The 24,796-nt window shown below is 43.9% G+C and overlaps 1 protein-coding gene and 1 pseudogene across 4 annotated transcripts in view; both read right to left on the minus strand.

Moving 5' to 3' along the window:
- Positions 1 to 24,796, minus strand: part of AK5 (adenylate kinase 5) — a 283,341-nt gene that overhangs the window by 34,181 nt on the left and 224,364 nt on the right. The gene's annotated exons all lie outside the window — the stretch shown is intronic.
- On the minus strand, positions 23,827 to 23,957 carry LOC149125657 (thymosin beta-4-like; annotated as a pseudogene).

A 24,796-nucleotide genomic window follows, 5' to 3' on the forward strand; every position in this document is an offset into this window, starting at 1 on the left:
GACAGAGAGAGAGAGAGAGAGGAAGATCTTCCTTCCGTTGGTTCACCCCCAACATGGCCACAACGGCCGGTGCACCGTGCCAATCTGAAGCCAGGAGCCAGGTGCTTCTCCTGGTCTCCATGCAGGTGCAGGGCCCAAGCACTTGGGCCATCCTCCACTGCACTCCCGGGCCACAGCAGAGAGCTGGCCTGGAAGAGGAGCAACCGGGACAGAATCCAACACCCGAACAGGGACTAGAACCTGGTATGCCGGCGCCGCAGGCAGAGGATTAGCCTAGTGAGCTGCGGCGCCAGCCTTTCCCACACTATTTTCAAAACATTTGTGTCTTCATCCTTTGTTCTCTTTCCTTTCTTTCTCCTACATGGGAGATTTTATTCAACCTGTATAACCTAAGGCTAGCTCTCTGCTTTGGTCTTATGGCACTCTACCACGTTTTTACAATACATCCTGTCTATCGATCTATCGCCTTCTCAAATACTGACTGGGGCCAACCTTGCTTAGCTCCTGAGATCAGAAAGATCAGGTGCATTCAGGGTGGTATATTGTAGGCTCTGCCTATGTGTCATCTGCCTACTATCTATCTTTTATTATCTATCTACTATCTTCTATCATTTATCCCATATTTATCATCTATCTGTTTATCTATCACCACCACCACCACCATCATCTATCTTGTTTACTTTAAGTTTGTCTTCCTTGTGACTCTATGGTTCATACGTGCAGGATCTGAGTTTGCTTTGCTCACCATGGAACCCAAAAACATGGCAGACACTCCCTAACAGTACTGGAAAGACAAGTGAATGGTGACTGGATCCTCTCTTGCCTGCTCCAAGAACTTAATCTCCTTTTGCTTCACCATATGAAATTTACCCTTCTCACCTGGAATCTTTTCTCTCAAAGATTTATTTACTTGCTCGAAAGACAGAGTTACAGAGGGAGAGGGATTGACAGAGAGACAGAGAGATCTTCCATCTACTAGCTCATTCCCCAAATGGTCACAATGGCCAGGGTTGGGCCAGGCTGAAGCAGGAGCTTGAACTGCATCTGGGTCTCCCGCACGGGTGGCAGGAGCCCAAGTCCTTGGGTCATCTGCTGCTGCTTTCCCAGGTGTATTAGAAGGGAGCTGGATCAGAAGCTGAGCAGCTGGGGCTCAAACTGGTGCTCTTAAAGGATGCCAGCTTCAAAGGCAGTAGCCTAACCTGCTGCACCACAGTGCTGGCTTCGACACCTTCTCTTACACACAGCAACATGCTTAGTTCTCCTTGGCCCACATAAAAATATTTCCACCATGGTCTGCATCTTCTGCTTCTCCTTCTAATTCTTTTTCTTTTCCCAGCTGCCTACAACTGCTTGTTTCCATTTTCTTCTCCTTTGTTGACTCCCTGACTTCATGGAAATGATTTCCTTCCCTCATCACTCTCTGAAATTGATCTTTCAAAATAAAACAGCAATTGCATAACTGTCACACCATTTGACATCTTTCCTCTTCTAGTTGTTAATGTCTTTGACTTCTTAGTAGCATGTAACAACACCAACAAATATCTGGAAATTCTCTTAATCTTGCTTCCAGGAGAGTTTGCCACACCCTCTTCCTTTTTCTGGCCAGGCGAAGCTCACAGAGGGCAAAAATGGTGCAATGTTACAGACAATATTGATACAGAGACATTGCCTGTGACTCTTGTGGCCTAATGAAGCAACACCTCTATTTCCTTTTACATAAAAGGAACTGGGGCCCATGGCCTTGAGTTCCAGGTTTACATCTTGGACCTTTCTCTGGCTGTGTAGATAACTCTGATCAAGTGACACCCTCTCTGTTCTTCAGCTTCTTCAACTGCAAAAGGAGGATGGTCACAAAATGAGGCAACACCTGTCAACTGCTGGGAACAGTAGCTGGCAGAGGGAGACACTCAGTAAGCACCATGGTGATTATCTAAAAGGACGCAGCTTTGGAGTCTTCCTAGCTCTAACATTCCGCGATTCTACAAAGACTAGGCATTATCTATTTCCAGATAATCTTCAGATTTCTTCAAAATTCATCATATTTCTACCTCTGATGTATTTCTTTCTCTCCAGATGAAAATAGGTCCCAGCATTGGGCTCAGGTTTTTGTGACTGAATAACTCCTTTTAGAGAAAAGCTATTATGCTGTCAGATCCTGAACTGACTGTGCCCCAGGAATGATGCTGCGCTGTCTGGGCCCCTGAGTCATTTCAGACATCCTTCATCTAGGGCGAGCTGCATCACTCGGCTGAATTTCAGCAGGCTGCTGCTGGGAGCTGACTTTCTTTTGATCAGAAGCAAGTAAGAAAAATAGATCTTTATCCTCAAAGACAACATAGCTATTAGTTTTGAGAGGAATGGACTGCTTCAGGTTATTTGGTGGAAATATGCCAGTGATAGGGTCAGCTGAAGGTTATACAGAAGAGCTAAATGGGATTGGAAACCGCATAGCAGGAGCTGTGTCTTATTTGCCAGCACCTGCTATATAGTAAGCACTTGATAATGGTTAGATCAATCAATGACTCATGAGCTCTCTGTGGGTTTCAGGGAAGCAGCCATGTCCATAACAAGGAAGACAACTGGGAGACCTTGGCCTAGACCACATCTACTTTGAGCTAGTAGAGTGATCCTGCAAGAGTCACGTGCCACCCTGGAGGCTGACTTTCTTGCTTGCAAATTGCAGAGCCTGGATGACACGAGTGGTCTCCTGAGTTGGACTGTATTACCCTTCTTAAATACTCCAGCTGGCCTTTTGTAGTGCTCCTCCCCGTGGCAGGATTATTCATCCCCACCTTTTGGAACTTAAGAGTTGAAGGTAAAGGGCTGGAGCTATGGCACAGTAGGTTAAGCCTCCGCCTAAGACACCGACAACCCATATGAGCACTGGTTTTAGTCCCAGCTGCTCCACTTCTGATGCAGTTCCCTGCTATGGCCTGGGAAAGCAGTAGAAGACGGTACAAGTCCTTGGGCCCCTGCATCCACGTAGGAAACCCAGAAGAAGCTCCTGGCTCCTGACTTTGCATCATCGCAGCTCCAGCTGTTGTGGCCATTTAGAGAGTGAACCAGTGGATGGAAGACCTCTCTCTGTCTCTCCCTTTCTCTGTAACTCTTTCAAATAAATAAATAAATCTTAAAAAAATAAAAGAAGAGTTGAAGGTGATTTGCATCGGGTAGAGGGGGATGTGTACCACTTTTAGGCAGAGGCTTCCATAGCCAGCACATGGCTTGTGACTGAATGACTCCATTCAGAGAAAAGCTATTAAACTGTCAGATCCTGAATTGACTGTGCCCCTGGAATGATGCTCAGCTGTCTGTGCACATGAGTCACTTCAGACATTCTGCATCCAGGGTGAGCTGCATCACCAGGCCGAGTTGCCAGGTCTCGTTCCCCTTTGCCATGAGGCTGGCAATCTCTCAGACGGTAGGGTTTCCTTGGCATGGGTGCCAGAGTGAACACTAAGAACCTGTAAACCTCGACGGGTGAGGCCTGGGACTATATAGTTTCAGAAATCTCCCAGGGAAGAAGTGATACCTGAAGTTTACTTTGAAATGTATAAGATAAAAAAAAAAGAGATGTATTCATGGATGGACAGAGAGGCAGATAGGGGATAAAGCAAGACACTGTACAATGTTAATGGGAGAGGGGTTGGCACTGTAGAGTAGCAGGTAAAGCCGCCAGCAGTGCTGGCATCCGTTATGGGTGCTGGTTCGAGACCCAGCTGCTCCACTTCTGATCCGACTCTCTGCTATGCCCTGGGAAAGCAGTAGAAGACGGCCCAAGTCCTTTGTCCCCTGCACTTGCGTGGGAGACCCGGAAGAAGCTCCTGGCTCCTGGGTTGGGTTCGGCACAGCTCCAGCCATTGTGGCCAATTGGGGAGTGAATCAGCAGATGGAAGACCTCTCTCTGCCTCTGCCTCTCTGTAACTCTGTCTTTCAAATAAATAAATAAATCTTTAAAAAAAATGGTAATGGGAGAACCTAGGAGTATTCACTGGAACATTCTTTCAGCTTTGCTGTGTGTTTGAAATATTTTCACAATAAACAAAGATCATCTTTAAAAGAATCCCCCATGTGATCCTTAATGACTAGCTTGATTTGCAACGTCTAGGCTAGAGTAATCTAAGCAAGGCAATTTGATGGGAACTCTCCAGTGGTCACTGCAGGGAGTCTTTGTTGATCTTTCTTTTGATACTTACACTGTAATAATGCTGAGATAATGGTTCTATCATGGATGAACAACTATTATGATGGTTAATAAAAACCATCATTGCTTTATCAAAAGCTAGACGTTCCTCAGCTTGTTATAGGTGAGGAAAACTTTTTGTTTCCTCAGCTACAAGCTGGAGAGAAGGGGCCCATTTCGTACCTATTGGTTCAGAGACCAAATATATTGGAGAAATCACTGGAGAGTGTTCAGACAAATGTCTCTGGTTTAAGAGACTTTTGGTTTGATATTTTACCTAATAATGACCCGTTTTATGTGTTGTAGCTTAATTCATTTAATCCTTACTATAGCCATCTGAAGCTGGTGCTACTTATAAGCACAGAACAGATTAAACAACTGTGCTAAGAGCCAACTGTGCCCCGGTACCAGTAGGCTCTGTAAGGTACTTTGGGCCTTCTTTCCAGAAATCACACAGATCTGCTGTTCAGAAATGCAGTGCACACTCTGCATTCAATCAGAGTGATCACCAGGAGCTGGGCTTTCATCACAGAAGAAACAAAATGATGCCCGGGTAAATATCGTATGAGACATACTTCACTCAACACCACTTCACGGTGTACTTAAATTCAAGTTTCACTAGGGGTCCTTATTTTCATTTGTTAACTCTGTCAACCCTATCAGGCCCCTACCACTTATTAGCTGGTAGACTATAGAGAAGTTATTTTACCTATAGTCTGACAATTAACTGTCTATGATTTTGTGACTCATTCAGCCAAAATCCACCAGAACTAAGTGAGAATATGAAATGTCTCATCAGGGCAAGGCTGTATGACTGGATGCCATGACTCTAGCTCTTAAGACTGACAGAAGGTACATGCCCCCATAAGAGGAAAACCATGGTGGCAGTTCCTAATTCCAGCCCTTGCTGCTAGGTGAGCTCCTACCCAGCACCTGAACCCCATTTCCACATGAACTACCTATCTCCAGGCGGGAACAGTGGCAGGATTTCCAAACTACTTTTGAGGAAACACAATTAAATACTTGTCCTTAAATTGGACCTCTATGTGCAAAAGTATAAAACAAGACCCCTACTTCCTACTTTACACCTTATACAAAAATCAACTCAAAATGGATCAAGGATCCAGATCTATGACCTGCAAATTACTCTGCAAGACATTGGCATAGGTAAAGACTTCTTGGAAAAGACCCCAGAAGCATAGGCAATCAACATAAAAACAAATGGGATTACATCAAGCTAAGAAGCTTCTGCAATGCAAAAGAAACACAACAAAGTGAAGAGACAGCCAACAGAGTAGGAGAAAATATCTTCAAACTAGGCAAATTATAAAGGATTAATACCCAAAATCTATAAAGAGCTCAAGAAATTCAATGACAGCAAAACAAACAACCCAGTTAAGAAATGGAAAAAGGCCTTGAACAGGTATTTTTCAAAAGGTAAAATTCAAATGGCCAACAGACACATGAAAAAAATGCTCAGATCACTAGCAATCAGGGAAATGCATATTGAAACGATAATGAGGTTTTACCTCACCCTGGTTAGAATGGCCCTCATACAGAAATAAAAAAACCAATTAATGCTGATGAGAATGTGGAGAAAAAGGTACCCTAATCCACTGCTGGTGGGAATGCAAACTAGGACAGCCATTGTGGAAGACAGTAGGGAGATCCCTCAGAAATCTGAAAGTACATCTGCCATATGACCCACTCTTGGGAATTTACACAAACAAATTAAATCAGCATATGAAAGATTTATCTATAACCCCACATTTATTACAGCTCAATTCACAATAACTAAGATGGAATCAACCCAGATGCCCACCAACAGATGACTGCATAAAGAAAATGTGGTATATATACACTATGGAATACTACTCCGCCATAAAAAAGAATGAAATCCTGTCATTTGCAACAAAATGGATGCAACTGGAAACCATTATGTTTAGTGAAATAAGACAGTCCCAAAAAGACAGATATCATATGTTCTCCCTGATCTGTGGTAACTAATAGAATATAAAAAGTGCAATATATATGAGCAAAATTGACATTTTGAGATTTGATTGTTCTTTACAGCCCTTGTTCCTACTATTGAGGAATAGCGTTTTTTACTTCTTACTATTTATTGAATTCTTTACTTAGTGGAGGGTTAAGCTGATGATTATAAATTACACTGAAAGTTTGTCATTGTAAAAACAAAACAAATCAAAACAAAACATAAAATCCACTTGTCCAAGACCAAGCACTAAGCACATTTATTCTTTCAAACCTGTAGACTGGAGCCTTTCAAAAGTTGCTTCCACTAAGTTCAGCGTGTTTGTCTCTGAATTCTTGGAATTCATTGTTCTGGGATGTTCTGCCTCTTCCCAATTCTTCTTAAGCACATCAAGCCATCTTTTCCTCCTATTTTAGAGCCCACTCCACACTCGAGTCTTGGGCATGGATTAAATGAATTAACAGGAAACACACAAACGTAGCCTCTCCTTTCTATTTTTCTTCTTTGAAAGAAATATTTTTCTCCTCTGTGAAAGAAATACATGCTTCTATGGAAGATTTAGATAATTTGGAAAAATAAAAGAAGAAAATGCAGTCCTACTTCCCAGAAGTAACTGCCAAAGACATTTTTTTTTTGCAGCTTTTTTTCTATATGTGGTTTTCCGGTTTTGTTTTCATGGGGAATCTGTCTGCTCTGGTATTTCACTTCTTTGGGCTTCTGTATTGTCATCTGAAAATAAGCTTGTTTTTTGTTCCAAGGCCATCATTTCTAGCATAATCATCCTATGTTTTTGCCTTTGTCAGGAACTTGGAGGGTATTTGTACTTGCAGTCTATCCACGTAGAGTAAAAGGAAGTGGGGATATGTGAGGCAGGTGGGGATGTTGGGTGGATGTTAGTGGATTACACTTGAGGTTTCTATGTTCAGCTCCAGGTGACACCATGGAAACTAGAAGTCTCATGTGTTGTGATGGGAATGTAAAGTTGGCACAATTGTTCTGAAAGGTATTTTGGCAACTGAAGAAGAAAGGTTTAATAATTACCACATCTAGGATTTATCCTAAAGGTAAAAAAAAAAAAAAAAACTACTGTGAGTTACACAGACATCCACTATAGCATTTCATAAAAATATTTTTTTCTCATATCAGATATATCAGATATTTCTTATTTTAAAAATTGAATAATTACAATGTACTTCTTTATTTGAGAGGCAGAGAGAGAAGAGAGGGAGAGGGAGAGGGAGAGGGAGAGGGAGAGAGACAGAGAGAGCACTCCCATCTACTGGCTCACTCCTCAAATGCCCACAGTAACTGGAGCTGAAATGGGCCAGAACTCAATCTGGGTCTCCTGCATGGATGGAAGGAACTCAGTAACTTGCGTTATCACCATTGCCTCCCAGGTCTTTCTTAGCAGGAAGTTAGAGTCAGGAGTTGGAGTCAGGTATTGAGTCCAGGTACTCTGGGCATCTTAACTGCTGAGCTAAATTGTTCACCTCAGCATTTTAATGAAAGAAAAAAATATCTGAAAATAGTACATGACAATAGGAATAAACAAAATAAGTTAAAATACAGCACACAGGGACCGGCGCTGTGGAGTAGCAGGTAAAGCCATTGCCTGCAGTGCCAGCATCCCATATGGATACCAGTTCAAATCCTGGAAGCTCCACTTCTGATACAGCTCTCTGCTATGGCCTGGGAAAGCAGTGGAAGATGGCCCAAGTCTTTGGGCCCCTGAACTCACACTGGGGACCTGGAAGAAGCTCCTGGATCCTGGCTTCGGATCGGCACAGCTCTGGCCATTGTGGCCAATTGGGGAGTGAACCATTGGATGGAAGACCTCTCTTTTTCTCTCTCTCCATGCCTCTCCTTCTCTCTCTGTGTAACTCTGGCTTTCAAATTGTGGGGAGCAACCCGGACTAGACTAAGTTACTGGAATTAAGACTTATTCTATGCATCTGCTCTCCCACAATATGGCTGCTGAGAAGGGAGAAACAGCTTCTACACAGCTGCCTCCAGTTCAACCAATAAACTGTAGGACCTGCTCCTGATTGGAGGAGAGCAGCGTACTCGGCGTGTGGGTAGCAGAGTTGGGATTGGTGGAAGAGGACTATAAAGGAGGAGAGAGAGACCATGCACCAGGAAACATCTATCTGAAGGAACACCTGTGCAGCCCCCGAGAGAGCCGGCCGGCGGTGTGCCGCTCCCCCGCGGAAGTGGGGAAGGTGGCAGGGGGAACCGCCCTTCCACGGAGGTGGAAGGGACGGTAGCCAACCCGGGAAGAACCAGCAGCAAACCCGGGGAGGGCCGAGCAGACAAAAGAACAGCGCAGGGTCCTGTGTCGTTCCTCCACGAAGACGGGGAATGGCATAATGGTGCCGTGACTCGGATAGGAAACCTAGGCAGGGTTTAGTGTCGTTCCTCCGTGAAGAGGGGGAGCGACACAAATCAATCAATCAATCAATTTTTTAAAAATACAGCAATACAAAGGATTGGAATGTAGTCATTAAAGTAATGTGTTAAAAGAAAACAACATAAGAGGCTATAATTTCATTAAAGTTTAAAAATGTGTATGGTTACCCTTACAGGGAGCAGTTATTATAAGGGGGCACAAGGGAGGTTTCTAGGACACTGGTTATGTTTCAGTTCTTCTTTTAAGGATTTATTTATTTATTTGAAAGGTAGAGTTACACGGTGGTGATGGTGGTAGGGAGAGCAATAGAGGTAGAGAGAGAGAGAAAGAAAGAATTTTCCACCTGCTTGTTCACTCCCCAACTGTCTTCAATGGCAAGGACTGGGCCAGGCTAAAGCCAGGAGCTTCTTCCAGGTCTCCCATGTGAGTGGTAGGGGCCCAAGCACTCGAGCCTCCTGTGCTGTTTATCCAGGTGCATTAGCAGGGAGCTGGATTGAGGTGGAGTAGCTGGGATATGAACAAGGGCCCATAAGGGATGCTGATGACTCAAGGCAGGGGCTCAACCCACTATCCACAATGCTGACCCCCATGTTCAATTCCCAAGATCTGCATCTTGGGATAATCACTATGTCCAATCAGTGAAATTTCATCACACTGAACATTTAAAACTAGTGCATTTTTCTGTTTAAGTTCAATTAAAAAAAAAAAAAAACCATCAAACTGAGCTTCTTGCCAAGGCAGACTCTAGTGGGCAGCAGTGATGGCTCAGGTAATTGGGTCCTATCATCCACATAGGAGGGTCTGGCTTGAGTTCCTAACTTCCAGCTTCGTAAGTTGTCTATCCCCATGCTAGGTCCATCATCTGCTGTTATGGGCATTTGGATAGTAAGGCAGTGAATGAGGGTTGAGAGTGATTCTTTCTCTCTCTCTCCCTCTCTCTCTCTCTCTCTCTCCCTCTTTCTTTCTCCTTCTTTTCCTCTCTTCTCTCCCCTCTCCCTCTCTCTCAAATAAATACCCTTTATTTAATAAATAAAAATACCTTTGTAATTTAAAAAAACTTTAAAAGTGGCATAGTATATTCAGATACACTATCTTGGACAGATGCTTTTTGTTGAGTGCGGGCACACGGTGTGGTCATTAAGAGGTGGTCTGGGACGCCTGCATCCGTCTCAAGCCTTGGCTCTGCTTCTGATTCCAGGTCCTCATAATGTGCATCTTCGGAGGCAGCAGGTGATGGCTTGAATACTTGGGTTCCTGTTATTCTGTGGTAGACGTGGATTGAGTTCTTGGTTCTTGGCTTTGGCCTGGCACAGCCCTGGCTGTTAAGGGCATTTGGCAAGTAAACGCTTGGCTCTTGGTTTTGGCAAGAAGACCCCCAGTGTGGCCCATTGACCACGGACTTCCCAGCTCCAGAACTGTAGGAAATAAATGTCTTTTCTTTATAAATTCACAGTCTCACATATTCTATTACATCAAGAGAAAATGGACTACAACAATGTCTTCATATATTTGAAGGGCTGTGATTGTGGAGAGAAAGCTGATTTGTTCTGCATATCTCTGCAGGGCAGCAGAACTAAGTAAGTAAGTAAATAGTCGATTTTTTTTTTTGACAGGAAGAGTGGACAGTGTGAGAGAGAGAGAAAGGTCCTCCTTTTCCATTGGTTCACCCTCCAATGGCCGCTGCAGCCAGCGCACCGCGCCGATCCAAAGCCAGGAGCCAGGCGCCTCCCCCTGGTCTCCCATGCAGGTGCAGGGCCCAAGGACCTGGGCCATCCTCCACTGTACTCCCGGGCCACAGCAGAGAGCCGGACTAGAAGAGGAGCAACTGGGACCAGAACCCGGTGTGCCGGCACCGCAGGCGGAGGATTAGCCTATTGAGGATGTTTTGATAGAGAAGGTGACTCAGTCTTAGAAAGACCTTCCCAAGGACAGCAGCTGTCCCACACAAACCTCTCACCTGCAGGGGGTACCAAGCGTATCCAGACCCTGCACCTGACTGGGGCTCAAGGCCAGAACAGTTCCCCCTGAGTTCACAAACACCACATTGGCGTGTGAGAGAGGACCACCACTGTTTAGATTTGGTAGGTAGCCCCGAGGGGGTGCTGACAGTGCCAGAAGCAGCATTTCAGAAGCAGGCTGCAGCCTCTGCACGTGTGCTTTGTTCAGGCTTTGAGAGTGGACTGTAGGCCTCTGGGAGGCTCAGTTCAAAACGACTGCTGCCCTGGACACTGCTGGCAGCACCCACACCACAGATGAGCATCTCCCTTCTATTTTTTTTTTTTTTAAATCTCAATCCTACCAGGGAAGACAAAAAAATCAAAACTTTAAAAAAGTCAGATCCCACATCCTGTGCTGTCAGGAGGAGGCTTTCAGTAGATTCTATTGTAGAAAGATATCTAGTTCCTTCTTTCTAAATGATTAAGTCTCATGAATTTTAAGCAAGCAGATGGCTACCTGGAATATGGACTACATTTACCAGCATCCCTTGCAGGTGAAAGTGTCTTTCTAACCAATGGGATATAAGCAAAAATGTGCAACTTCCAGAAAGCATACTTCGATGGAAGAAAGAGGTGCTTCTGCTCCATTTCCTCTTTAATGTAGTTAGGACAGAATGGCTGCATCTTTAGCAGCTACTTGGGACATAAGATGACTTTGGAGAGGTCATACTGAGAGGCAAGAAAATCGAGGGAATCTGAGTGTCTGGGACCTCAGCATGTCACACCATTCCTATGACTACCTGTATTCATGTACTCAGAATTTGACATGAAAGACACATTTCTACCTTGTTTTGCCACTGTTAGTTTTTAAAAACTTCCAGCCAAACAAAATTTGGATTAGACTCTAAATAGGACCAGCTGTTATTAGTTATTTCATTATTCATAAGGTAGTGAACACCCTGCCATTTGAGGCACTGAAATCAAGACTGGATGACTGTCTATCAGTGATGCTCCAATTTGGATGGAGAATTTCCTGAATTGTTGGGGAATTAAGCTAGACTGGCTTCTGTGTTCTGTGCTTCTGCCAAAGAGGAGAGAGGAAAATGGACCCTGCCCCTGCTATCAGTGTTGCTCTGCAGTGCTGGGGTTACCCCTGTTTTCAGGATTTGTCCCTCTTTGGAGTGGAAGTGAAAACAAGGGCTCCAATGAGTTATTTTTATTTGGCCTGAGTTGCTTCAGGTGCAAACATTTTCCAGGTCTGCACCTTCCTCCCTATTTTTATTGGAAAGTATTGAAAAAACAAAAAGGCAGGGCTGGTCTCATGGCATAGCAGGTAAAGTCACTGCCCATGACATCGGCATCCCCTATGGGTGCTGGTCTCTGTCCTGTGTAATTCATTTCTGATCCACTTCCCTGCTAGTGACCTGGGAAGAGAGCAGAAGACGGCCCAAGTGCTTGGGCTCCTGCCACCCATGTGGGAGTTCTGGATGAAGCTCCTGGCTCCTGGCTTTGGCCTGGTCCAGCCAGGGCCATTGCCGCCATTTAGGAAGTGAACCAGAGAATGAAGATCTCTTTTTATGTCTCCTATTCTCTCTGCAACTCTGACTTTGGAATAAAATAAAATTAATATTAAAAAAAAAATCCAGGGGCCGGCGCTGTGGCGTAGCAGGTAAAGCCAATGCCTGCAGTACCAGCATCCCATATGGGCACTGATTCTAGTCTTGGCTGCTCCACTTCTGATCCAGCTCTCTGCTATGGCCTGGGAAAGCAGTGGAAGATGGCCCAAGTCCTTGGGCCCCTGCACCTGCATGGGAGACCTGGAAGAAGCTCCTGGCTTCTAGCTTTGGATCAGCTCAGCTCCGGCCATTGCAGCCAATCGGGGAGTGAACCAGTGGGTGGAACACCTCTCTCTCTCTGCCTCTCCATCTCTCTCTGTGTAACTCTGCCTTTCAAACAAATAAATAAATCTTTAAAAAAAAATCCATAAAGTTAGAAGGGAAAATATAAGGTGTACATGGCAGAATTCATGGAAGGCATGAATTTTTTTTTTCTCTCATCTGTGTTTGTCTTGTTCACAGGCCTGGACTTGTCCTTGGTCAACATCACATTCATCTCATTCCTCTGCCTCTAAGGCTTCCATAATTCAGCCCATCTCCTTCCTATTCCTGGGCCACAAGAGGCCCCTCTCAAACTTAGGGATCTCATCTTGTCTCAGAGGCCCCCTCAATTCTCAGCTTCTCCAGGAAGAGACTCCTGACCATGACTTTCTTTGTTCTGCAATTCCTGGGAAACTCACCAAGTTGCCTTGCACTGCCTCTGAGGTTAACTTAAGTGTGAATTCAAGCTTCATCAGATTACTAAGTCATTGAAAGGTGGGGACCTTAAAAAAAAAGAAACACTTAGCACAGTAGTGGAACAAAATCCAGCCCTTGCTCCCTTGCTTCTCTGGGCTTTAGAGATGATTGAACAGCACATCAACTACAGTCCACACGCTGTTCTTTGATGGATGGTGACATTCAGGATGAATGTCACCAAAATCATTGCTTGCTAGCTATTTCTTTTGTACTTGAACTTCATGTCATGATATCTGTGTCAGTTACATAGAACTTATTTTTGATACAGAGGCCAGGTACTGCTGTATTACTCAGCAAAATTTACCAAAGTTCATATCTTTCTTTGCCTTTTTGGAGGGGGGGAAGAGGCCACAAAGACTTTATAAGGACTCCTTACTGATCTTTAGGGACCTACCTACCATAAGGAAGAGACTCTTAGTTATGGTCGGTTCTTAAAACTGGCCACGCCTTACAGTTTTACCTCAAACCTCTGCTCTTGTCATTGAGGCACTGAGATGGTTTTTAGTGGAAGACAGTTTAATACATTTACTTCTTTTTTTTTTTTTTAAGATTTTATTTATTTATTTGAGAGGTAGAGAGGTAGAGTTACAGACACTGAGAGGGAGAGACCAACAGAAAGGTCTTCTGTCCACTGGTTCACTCCTTAAATGGCCACAACAGCTGGAGTTGAGCCAATCTGAAGCCTGAAGCCAGGAGCTTCTTCTGGGTCTCCCATGCAGGTGCAGGGGCCCAAGCACTTGGAACATCTTCCACTGCTTTCCCAGGCCATAACAGAGAGCTGGATCAGAAGTGGAGCAGCCGAGACTAGAATCAGCACCCATATGGGATGCCGGCGCTGCAGGCCAAGGATTAATCTGTGCCACAACTCTGGCCCCAATATATTTACTTTTTTTTTTTTTTTTTTTTTTTTTTCTGACAGGCAGAGTTAGACAGAGAGGGAGAGAGAGAGAGACAGAGAGAAAGGTCTTCCTTTTCCATTGGTTCACTCCCCAAATGGCAGCTATGGCCGGCGCTGCACTGATCCGAAGCCAGGAGCCAGGTGCTTCCTCCTGGTCTCCCATGTGGGTGCAGGGCCCAAGCACTTGGGCCATCCTCCTCTGCACTCCTGGGCTACAGCAGAGAGCTGGCCTGGAAGAGGAGCAACCGGGACAGAACCGGCACCCCAACCGGGATTAGAACCTGGAGTGCCGGTGCGGCAGGCGGAGGATTAGCCTAGTGAGCCTCGGTGCTGGGCTACAATATATTTACTTCTAACAATGGGTATTTATTTACCATTACTGAGATTGGAGAATGTGGGGGGTGGTAACATTATCTGAGTTCTCATCAACTTCCATTGTGTTCCATTCATTCATTGAATAATTCCCAAGGGCCAGGTATACTGATAAGTACTACAGAGACAAGCAACAACCACCAAAAAACAAACAAGAGCATGGTCTGTGTCACCTAGTGGGTTTAGTAATAAACACCCTTCGATCATCAGTCCATCACTGCCATCAGGGAAATGGCTGATGGAAGGCATGCCCACAGAAGACTACAGGAGCCTGCTGCTGGCCTTGGCCAGGTTTCTCACCGCTGAGCGGTCTCTTCCCTTCTCAACAACAGATGTAGGGGTGAGCGGCGGTCTCAGAGCTTGCCTCAGCAGCTCCAGCCAGCTCCCACTTAGCACCTGGCCAATTCCTTTTCTTGCCCAGACTCAGCTCTGAGTTCCCCTCTCAACTCGTGTCCACCATTGCACCCTCTGCCAGTGCACACCCCATGCTGTGCTGTTTGTTCCCTTCTTACAACGTGAACTTCTGGAGATCACACAGCCTTGCCTTTCATCTTCACGTGCTGAGGCCTATCACTTCACTGATAAATACGAGAAACTCAAGAAACGTAGCAAATGGATTAATAAATTCACCCACAGCCACAAATACTCAATGAAGAATTTACTATAGCAGAGAGAGAATATATTTGCCATTAGAGGAGGTTAAGCACTTCCCTTTAAGTCTGTATGGTCTAGACTATTTTTTTAAAATTTAAAAAATTTTTAATGTATATAAATGGAACAAATGCCATGTATCTCATACATACAGATTTTTTTTGTCTTTTCATGGTCTCTTATTTGAGTTTTGGCAAAGCTCAAAAAAGAGATAGCCATTATATGACTTTATAGTAAAGGATACAGTATATATCCTGAAATCATGTGCTTTGCAGGGAAGGTCAGTTATAGTTCAGGGTGCTTTTATGGATCCAATTTGTTTCCTTTTTGAAGTTAAAATAGAATTTCACATAATTGGGAGAATCATGGCTGGGGTGCTCACAGATCTGCTTCATTAATGTTCACTGGATCTCTTGTTTTTTGTTTTCAGACATCCATAGCTAGATATATAGGAACAAGGTAAAAGAGAAAATTGAAGCACCGGGGGCCAGTGTTGTGGTGTAGCAGGTAGAGTAGCTGACTGTGGTGCCGGCATCTCCTATGGGTGCCGGTTCAAGTCCCAGCTGCTCCACTTCTGATCTAGCTCCACACTAATGTGCCTGGAAAAGCAGCAGAGAATGGCCCAAGTGCTTGGGCCCCTGCACCCACATGAGAGACCAGGAAGAAGTTCCTGGCTCCTGGCTTTAGTCTGGCCCAGCCGAGAGGAATGGCCATTTGAGGAATGAATCAGCAGATGGAAAATTGCTCTCACTCTGCCTCTTCCTCTTTCTCTGTAACTCTGTCTTTCAAATAAATAAACAAATCTTTAAAAAAAACTCAAGCACTCATTCTAATCATTATGGCAAACTCCTCTCACCCATTGCCCTCTCACAAGTGACTCTTCTCTTGCATATCTACAGACACTTTACAGCATGGATTTTGAAGTCTGGGAATTTTGGGTCTGAGTCCCAACTCTGCTACTTACAAACCATGTAACCTTGGGAAGGTTACTAACCCTTATGAGCCTCACTTTCTTCATCTGTAAAATGGGGAAAGCACAAGTACTAATGATCAGTGCTGCCTTTAATATGTATAAAGACAACACACTAAGTCACTAGCATATGTTAGTTTGAATGTTGTTATTAAGTAATTAAAATGAATATTTGGGGACTAGAGGATGGAGATGTCAATGTACATAATTGCCTTTACTCTCCCCTTCCTTGGTGCTATGCATGTGTTGAATGAGTTTACAATTAAGAGAATAGTTTTAAATTACTGGCAGCTCAAATTTGGTGTGAAGAGAGAACAAATACTATTTGGCCATTTTAAAAGAACTTCAGAGACAGAGTAAAGGACTGGCTCAAAGGCACACAGAACTTGGATACAAGTGCAAGATATTGGGTAGTCCCTTCTTCAGTGCTAGGTCCTCCTAGAGTCTATAGCATCTGCCAGTATCCACTGATCCATCTCGGTGTGTCTTGGGACAAGCACAGGCTCTTAGTGAGTATGGCCTGGAGATGCAGCCTTGACTCAATGGCTTATCAGCAGGGGAACACAGACAAGATACACTTGCCATTTCCTTGAGTACCTTTAACCTTTGCCGAACAGGCTGAGTACTCACAACTTCATCAGGTGGCTCAGATGGTGAGTTAACAGTGCTTCCGAAAAGATATCAATCAATGGGTAGGTACACAATGAATGTGAAGGTTGCACTCACTGTACCTGGTAAACTCGTCCATTGCACTCATTTATTTGTAGCAGTACTTGCCTTTCTGGATGACCTTTAATTAATTCAGAAACATTCCTTTCTTAAAAGAAATAATTAAAAACATGAAAAGCAAAAACAAAAACAAACTTCTGAGTGTCATGTAGTGTTCCAAGAACTCTTTGATGTCTCTTTGAATTAACAATTCTCTGAGCATAGTCAGCCCTTGATAAAGGTTTATTAATTTGGTTGATTAAATGATAAAGTGTTGATTCTGGTTCAACATTACTTAGAGGCTTTTTGCAGGGAGGAGGTTTATATAATTAAGGAGGTTCACATAGTGTTCACATTCTCTCAACATTAGAAACACATTTCATTGAGGCTGCCTTGGAAAGTAGCTCAGTGACTCTCTTCCTTTATTCTTCTATCTTGAATGGCCTGGACTTTGAAACTATAGGTGTTGAGCTTGGGAAAATGTGAAAGGGGTCCTTTAGTATGTGCACCCTCACAGGGAGAAGGAGCTGTGGGACTGCATGTCTGTGCATGAAGCAGGGACAATGCTTCGTTCAGGCTGGGTCAGAGCCCTGGGAGTCACATGGAAAGTTGTTTTTCTATATGCACCCGGCTTAATCAGTCAGGGTTCCCCAGAGAAATCTCTTCCAGAGATATATGAAAGCAGATTTATTGTGGGACTTGGCTCACACCCTTATGGAGGTCAAGGAGTCCCACAACAGGCACCTCACGCTGGAGGATGGGGAAGCTGAAGACAGAGCTCCATCTGAGTCCAAACCCGAGAACCTGGAGGGCTACTGGTGTATGTTCTGGAATCTTAAACTCAAGAACTAACTTGGATTCTGAGGTCCAAAGCAAGAAAACAGATGACCCGGTTGCAGAAGCAGAGAGAGAATCCATCTTTCCTCTGCCTTTTGGTTCTATCTGGGTCCTCAACAGATTGAGTAGTACCTGCAACGTTTGTCAGGACAGATCTTTTTACACAGACTACTGATTCAAATGCCAGTCTCTTTTGGAAACAACCTCATAGAACATGCCCAGAAACGATGCATTGCTGGCTACCTGGGTATCTCTTAACCTGGTCAAAGTTACAGCTACAGTTAACACATCAGCCTAGCTCCTCAGCTGCCTGGTGTCGTATTGCAGTGGAAACTCAAGTCTCATCTGTGTTTTCTTAGCCCAACTCAAGAGATTTCTAATAAATGGTCCAGTACAAAGCTCAGTCTTTGTGTCAGGGTTATTCTCCCAGCATGAAGGATTTTTTTGCCCTTCCTTGAATCTTGGTTCTTCCTGATGCCATGGATCCCCTAGGTGGATCCCTCTACCTTCTCTCCAGTCCCTGCTCCAGCTTGTCATGATCCATTGCTCTCTGCCCTCTGCTGACACACCAACAGGCTTCTTTTGCAGGCCTGGACCACTGTGCACAGAGACATTCAGAACTTGCAGGCCTCCTGGAGCTCATACAGGGGTTTTTCGTAGATGCACCCTACTATCCTGACCCCACCCTCACATCTGTGAGGCTACTTGCTTCTTAAAAGACAAATAAAAAACAAGGCACAAGCAACTTCTTCCCTCTAAGATGCAAAGTCTGAGGTTTCTCTCTGTCCCATGTACCTACTCAACACTTCCCATACTAATCAATCTCAGGGTGGTAGTTCCCAAAGTGTGATCCACAGATTTCGGAGGTTCCCATTTTCATTATAACACTAAGGTTATTTGCTTTCACGGGCATTGCAGAAGCAATATTTGTAAAACTGTGGTGAATCAAGGCCACGGCATCCAATGTCATTAAATTATTGGCATCAAATGTTGACATCACTCAGTGGCATTTCATCTGCTGTTATTCTATACTGTACTGGCCACTGTATTAATTCTTCACTACTATGTACTTGCAGTAACAGAAGGAAGCAGAAAAACAAAATGCCAAATGACTTGAGAACATCTTTGATGCAAGAGTGAAAAAGAATAATTTTACTTAATTTTGATCCCTAGGTACATATTTATTTTATTTTATTTTATTTTATTTTATTTTATTTTTTTGACAGGCAGAGTAGACAGTGAGAGAGAGAGAGACAGAGAGAAAGGTCTTCCTTTTGCCATTGGTTCACCCTCCAATGGCTGCCGCGGCTGGCGCGCTGCGGCCGGCGCACCGCACTGATCCGAAGCCAGGAGCCAGGTACTTATCCTGGTCTCCCATGGGGTGCAGGGCCCAAGGACTTGGGCCATCCTCCACTGCACTCCCTGGCCACAGCAGAGAGCTGGCCTGGAAGAGGGGCAACCGGGACAGAATCCGGCGCCCCGACCAGGACTAGAACCTGGTGTGCCGGCGCCACAAGGCAGAGGATTAGCCAAGTGAGCTGCGGCGCCAGCCCATATTCATTTTAATAGTTTATGTGACGAAGTGGGAAGTACACATGAGGCACTTCAGCACACCTAGGAATAACGGTTTCCTTGAGGAGCAGTGATTGTGGGATTGTTTGAGTTGCTGAACTAGTTGCTTTCAAATTAAACACCATTTCTATTTCCTGAAAGGCCATCTAACAGACAAACTGTGATTTTTCAGACTTGAGGATCTGGTAGGCATTTTCTTGAAAATAAAATCTGTCACTTCAAGAAAAACCACTAGCAGCATTTGTGGTCAATGTGAAAATCCAACCTTTCAAACCTAGATCCATCACTTACAAGCAGATTCTTTAACTGTCTAATGTCTTACTTGAAAAGTGAGGATGACAACAGTACTTACTCCAAATGCGCGTGCAAGCATTCATTAAGATACCATTATAAAGGGCTTTAGATAGTGCCTAGTGTTAAGTGTTTGATAAGGTTGGCTTCTAACACAGCTAACACAACCAGACTCTCCCACCCATCTTAAACCCAATCAAATAAATTTAGTTAATTCCATCTAAACTGTTCATGCTGAGCTCCAAGTAGATACTTCAAAGAATTAATCCATAATTCTTTATAGTATTGCAGTGATGAAATGACAACAGATTTATAGTGAAATAATTACTAGTATTGAAATACTGAGATTTAAGCACAAATTCTCATTTCTCCAGTTCAGGGAAAGAAACAGGATTATTTCTTCAGTGATTAAAATGCACAGGATAACATAAATATTGCTAAAATGCCTCCCATAGCTCACCACTTAAAAGCAGTTTATCATGGTTCCAATGGCCATCTGTGTCCCTGCCATATGAAAGCTTTGGCCATTGAATGATGTCTTGATCATTACACCATTAACATCACACCTCACTTGAAAAGCCACAAATGTTTTCTAAGTTAAAGCACTTCTACCAAGGCTTTGGATGTGCATTAATGGGAATTCAGGTAATGTCACCTTTGGGGCATAGGCAGGCAATGAAAAATCGAGACAGAAAAAAGAAATCAAAATAGATTGGATAATAGCAAGATGATGATAAAGAGAGAAAACGACAAAAGAAAGAAAGAAAAGAGGAAATACATGTACCAGAAAGGGCTGTGAAAAGCTGCAGGAGCCTGTTAGTGGGACATAATGAGGCTCTTTATAGGATAGTTTTACATTTTCCAAATTCTTTCCTGTTTCTAGCAATGATGGAATCCCAGTCTTACACATCAGCACCAGTTCTTATGTCTTGTGTGTGAACAGCCCAAGCCCATGGAACCTTTACAATCAATCCTTTTGATCATCTGGCCCTACCTTCCGGATTGCTGCTTTGTCCTTTGAAAGCTATTTCTCTCTAATCAGTCACTGAGCTGCTTCCTTCATGAACACAGAGATGACAGTCACGTAATATTCAAGGCCAATTATGTTCATTCCTTTGGTGCAGAGGCCCCCTTGCCCTGGATGCTTTTTCCACTCAGATGGTGGTTGGTGCTATCACCTGCTCCTACTTACAACTACTGCCTTAAGAAATGAGCAAGAAACAACAGCAGGTTAAGGGAAAAAGTTGCTGCTGCTTGTTCTCCATCGATGGGTAGCAGCAACATGGAGAAAGCAGCAACTGATTAGGCTCATGATTAACCTGAAAACCCTCATGCAAGAAGCAGCCACATCAGCGAAACATCTTCCGTTAGTTCCAGTCTAGGAATTCCCATCGCTATTTCAGTTGTTATGGAAACAGACCACACTGCTTTTTTAAAGAATTAATTATCCCAACAAATACTTTTTGTTCTGGTCATTATGGGTTATTCAAGTGAGTGACACAGACACCAGGGATGAAGGGTCCCAGAGAATGAAGGTTGGTGATTAGAAAAGACTTTTAGGGAAGAGAACTTACACCTGACCTTGGGGCATGATTAGATAGGGGAGAAGATATTTCAAGTGAGAGACTGGCAAAAGAAGTTCAAGAGCTAATAGGGATATTGGGGGCTGCAGCCTAAGACTGACATGAGGGTGTAGTGGGAAGTGGACACATGGGGGCCAGTCAGAAGACAGCCTTGAAGGCCAGTTGGAAGGAGTCTGAATCTTTCTGTGGACAAGAGTGGACTGACAGATACTTTAAAACAGGGGAAGAGTGTGTTAAGAATACCAATTTTGCCTTAAGAATAACAGTGAAAATGTCAGCTTAGGCTCTGGCTAACATTCCAGCCCCACTGCGGTTCTGGCAGATGCCAAGACAACAATCTGCAAAGTAAAAATTCGATCATCTGTTCTGACAGTCAGAGTCATCCTTGTTCCTTGAAAATCAATGGACTCCTGTTTATTAAAACTCATCAAAAGAGCCATGGGTGGGTCTATGACATCCTGAATATTTTTCTAAGCTTCAGACTGACCTGCAGTAACGCAGCCCCAAAATACCAGGCTGCCATCTGCCAAGGAGGTATTTATAACTAAGGCCTTCGTTTTTCAGAGTGAAGAGCAGACACACTGTTTGAGGGAGGCATCCTAGGAGGCTGCTTCAATTCAAAAGTTCCTAGGGATTCCTGACTATCCTCCCCTTTCTCAACACAGCCTTCTGCCCTCTTTGCAGACTTTAACCTCTGCAACCTGAATGTTCTACCCTGCTGGCTGGCCCTGCAAACCCTTCAGGCTGCCAGCCCCACAATTCCTCAACATTCGTTTCAAAAATCAGAGCAGCATATATTCTGGGGTGAAAATTAAGGGAGTAAGAGAAGTAAGCAGGTCCCTGGCCATGTGTGCCCCTCCCTAAAACAGGACAGGAAAAACTTGATGGGATGACATGAGAGTATTTCAGGCATGGAAAGCCAAGACACTCTGGCAAAACAAAACAAAACAAAACAAAACAAAACAAAACAAAACCTAAATGAAAGATCTCCGCGAGTGAGATCCCAGTGGAAAGAACAGGTCATCAAAGAAGGAGGTACCTTTCTCTGAAGGGAGGAGAGAACTTCCATTTTGACTATGGCCTTGTCTAAATATGATCAGAGTCTGTGAACTCAAAAGGCTTCCATAGCCTTGGCAGCTCATGACAAGAGCCTAGGGTGATTACTGATGCCATAAACAAGAGTGTCAATTTGTTAAGTCAACAACAGGAGTCACTGTGCACTTACTCCTCATGTAGGATCTCTGTCCTTAATGTGCTGTACATTGTGATTTAATGCTATAACTAGTACTCAAACAGTATTTTTCACTTTGTGTTTCTATGTGGGTGCAAACTGTTGAAATCTTTACTTAATATATGCTAAACTGATCTTCTGTATATAAAGAGAATTGAAAATGAATCTTGATGTGAATGGAAGGGGAGAGGGAGCGGGAAAGGGGAGGGTTGCGGGTGGGAGGGAAGTTATGGGGGGGAAGCCATTGTAATCCATAAGCTGTGCTTTGGAAATTTATATTCATTAAATAAAAGTTAAAAAAAAAAACTTGATGGGATGGAAGAGGAATCTCAACTTGACTTAGGGGAAATTATGTTGATCCAGAACTGTCAGATTAATATCTAGGGCTAGTTCAGGCTTGGGTAGAGTGTGGCCTAGAGTTCTCCTACACTCTGCTGTGCGGACTCCACCCCTTAAGACCCCTGAATAGGTTTTCATGTCCTAGTGGCACTTAGTGCCACTGCTTTGAACATTCATGTCCCTCTTTGGAAAAGTACCAGCGACCATCGCCAAGGCCACAAGAGACTGCAGCTCTCCTGTCAGCTCTAGATCTCCCACGTTCTAACGGACATTCCATGAATACCCACTGGACCGAAAACAAAAAGAATGGGAAGATGGGTTGAGACTGGCAGGAGGCTTAGCCATGGAAAAGATCACAATTGGAAGTGTTCGGATTTTGAAAGGAGGGATCTCTTCTCCTCCTCACAGAGAATACACACTGGGTCACACATTCGCCCAGTGCTGTGGGCTGAACCAGGAACCAAAAGTCATAGCAGTCTGCCACGTCTCTTGGGCTGTGGATCAGGACGCCAGTCACTGTTTAAAGGCCGCTTTTCTGCTCTAGCAATTCTCATCTCGTTAGGAATGCCACTCTAAAAGTTGTGCTAATTATATATATATATATATTTTTTTTTTTGACAGGCAGAGTGGACAGTGAGAGAGATAGAGCCAGAGAGAAAGGTCTTCCTTTGCCGTTGGTTCACCCTCCAATGGCCGCTGCGGCTGGTGCATCGCGCTGATCCAAAGCCAGGAGCCAGGTGCTTCTCCTGGTCTCCCATGGGGTGCAGGGCCCAAGGACTTGGGCCATCCTCCACTGCACTCCCTGGCCACAGCAGAGAGCTGGCCTGGAAGAGGGGCAACCAGGACAGAATCCGGCACCCCGACCGGGACTAGAACCTGGTGTGCTGGCGCCGCTAGGCAGAAGATTAGCCTAGTGAGCCACGGTGCCTAATTATATGTTTAACCAGTATTTTGTGCTACCCTTTCCCTCTACCCCCATTAGATATCCCTCTATTTTTCCCCCAGGTTTTAAAACTTTATTTGCATCTTTAAAAATTATGCATTCCAATTAATATCCAATTAATTGGAATATTATTATTATTAAATATATAATAAATAATATTATTAAATATATCCAATTAATTGGAATAATATTCCAATTAACAAAAAATAATTAAAATCATTTGAACAAAAAAAAATGGCCCTCTGATTAAACCGCATTTGACAGCCTGCAGGACACGTTGGACCAGCTTGGATTTTCCTCCAGATCTCACCGTCGTCCCCCCAGCTTCTTCCTTCACCAACATGTACATTCTTTTCCTTCCCTGCCAGGCAGAAGGGAGACGGGGGAGAAAGGCGTGGACTTCGTGGTCAGCAGTTTTCCACTCTTTGATGTGAAAGGCGCTGCACAGTCTATACATGATCCAACCTCTCTGCGTCTGACAGAGTTAAACAGCTGAAAGAAGTAAAATAAGAAGGCAATGCTTGTGGAATGTGCAGTGCATACCGGCAGCGCACGCCTCATTGCGATTCACCTGCTTGCTTCTTTTGTTCAATTGTTTCTTTTGAAGGAAGTGGATTTTTTTCTCTTGTGTTTCTGTATTCTTCAGTTTCAACTTACCAGATTTCTCCATCTCAGCCATATTGGTTTTGTCAGACGTGGTGGCAGAGGAAGCCGAGTGAGGTGATTGAGTGAGTGAAGTCCAATCAGTGCAATGGCCACCGCCGAGTCCAGATATCTCTCTTGATGTAAATCTAATTATCCTCATATACCAATTCATTTTATATAGATTTTAAAAGGGCAGTCGCTTCCTTGCATATTCACAATGGCTTCGTACCTTGTGCTGTCCGTAGGTGACATACAATCCTTTTTACTACAGTAGTGAAATGCAGGAGAGTTTGGCTGAACTCGTAAGAACACCTTTTGCTCAGAGCAGCAGCTCGGGGTCAGATCTGTGTACTCTCAGGGGTCTCAAGCTTTGTCTAATTGTCCTAGGTTTTACATCACATGATCTGACCTCCCGGAGGGCACAGGACTAACCAGCAGGTGAGTAGAAGTCATTAGTTATAGCCAGACAGACTGAAGCCACATTTGGAAATACAGTTCAACATTCAGCTGGGCATGCTTAACAATGGCCAGAATTAAAAGGATATTACTGGGAGAAATAGTGAAAAAAAAATGGAACATGCTGTACTATTTTTAAAAGCTTTTTTGGACGGTGTTATTAAGAACACAGATTTCTCATGATAATAAGGGGCTCCTACTTTGAACTCCTAGATGTCAACTTTAAAGGAGCTCTCCTTTCCTGAAGCTGTGCAGACATATATAATACATTGTATGTAGTCTGGCTGCCAAGCAAATTGATTAAAAAATATGTGGAAAAGGGAATTTTTGTAATCCATGGCAGGCTGACTTTCCTTTGACATTATGATGCTGAGTTTCTCATCAGCCAGGGATATAAATAATATATTTTTTTCTTTCTGAAAAGAA

The sequence above is a fragment of the Oryctolagus cuniculus genome, chromosome 7, assembly GCF_051225735.1.
Source record: "Oryctolagus cuniculus isolate XC-2025 breed Fujian yellow rabbit chromosome 7, ASM5122573v1, whole genome shotgun sequence".
Classification (NCBI taxonomy): Eukaryota; Metazoa; Chordata; class Mammalia; order Lagomorpha; family Leporidae; genus Oryctolagus; species Oryctolagus cuniculus.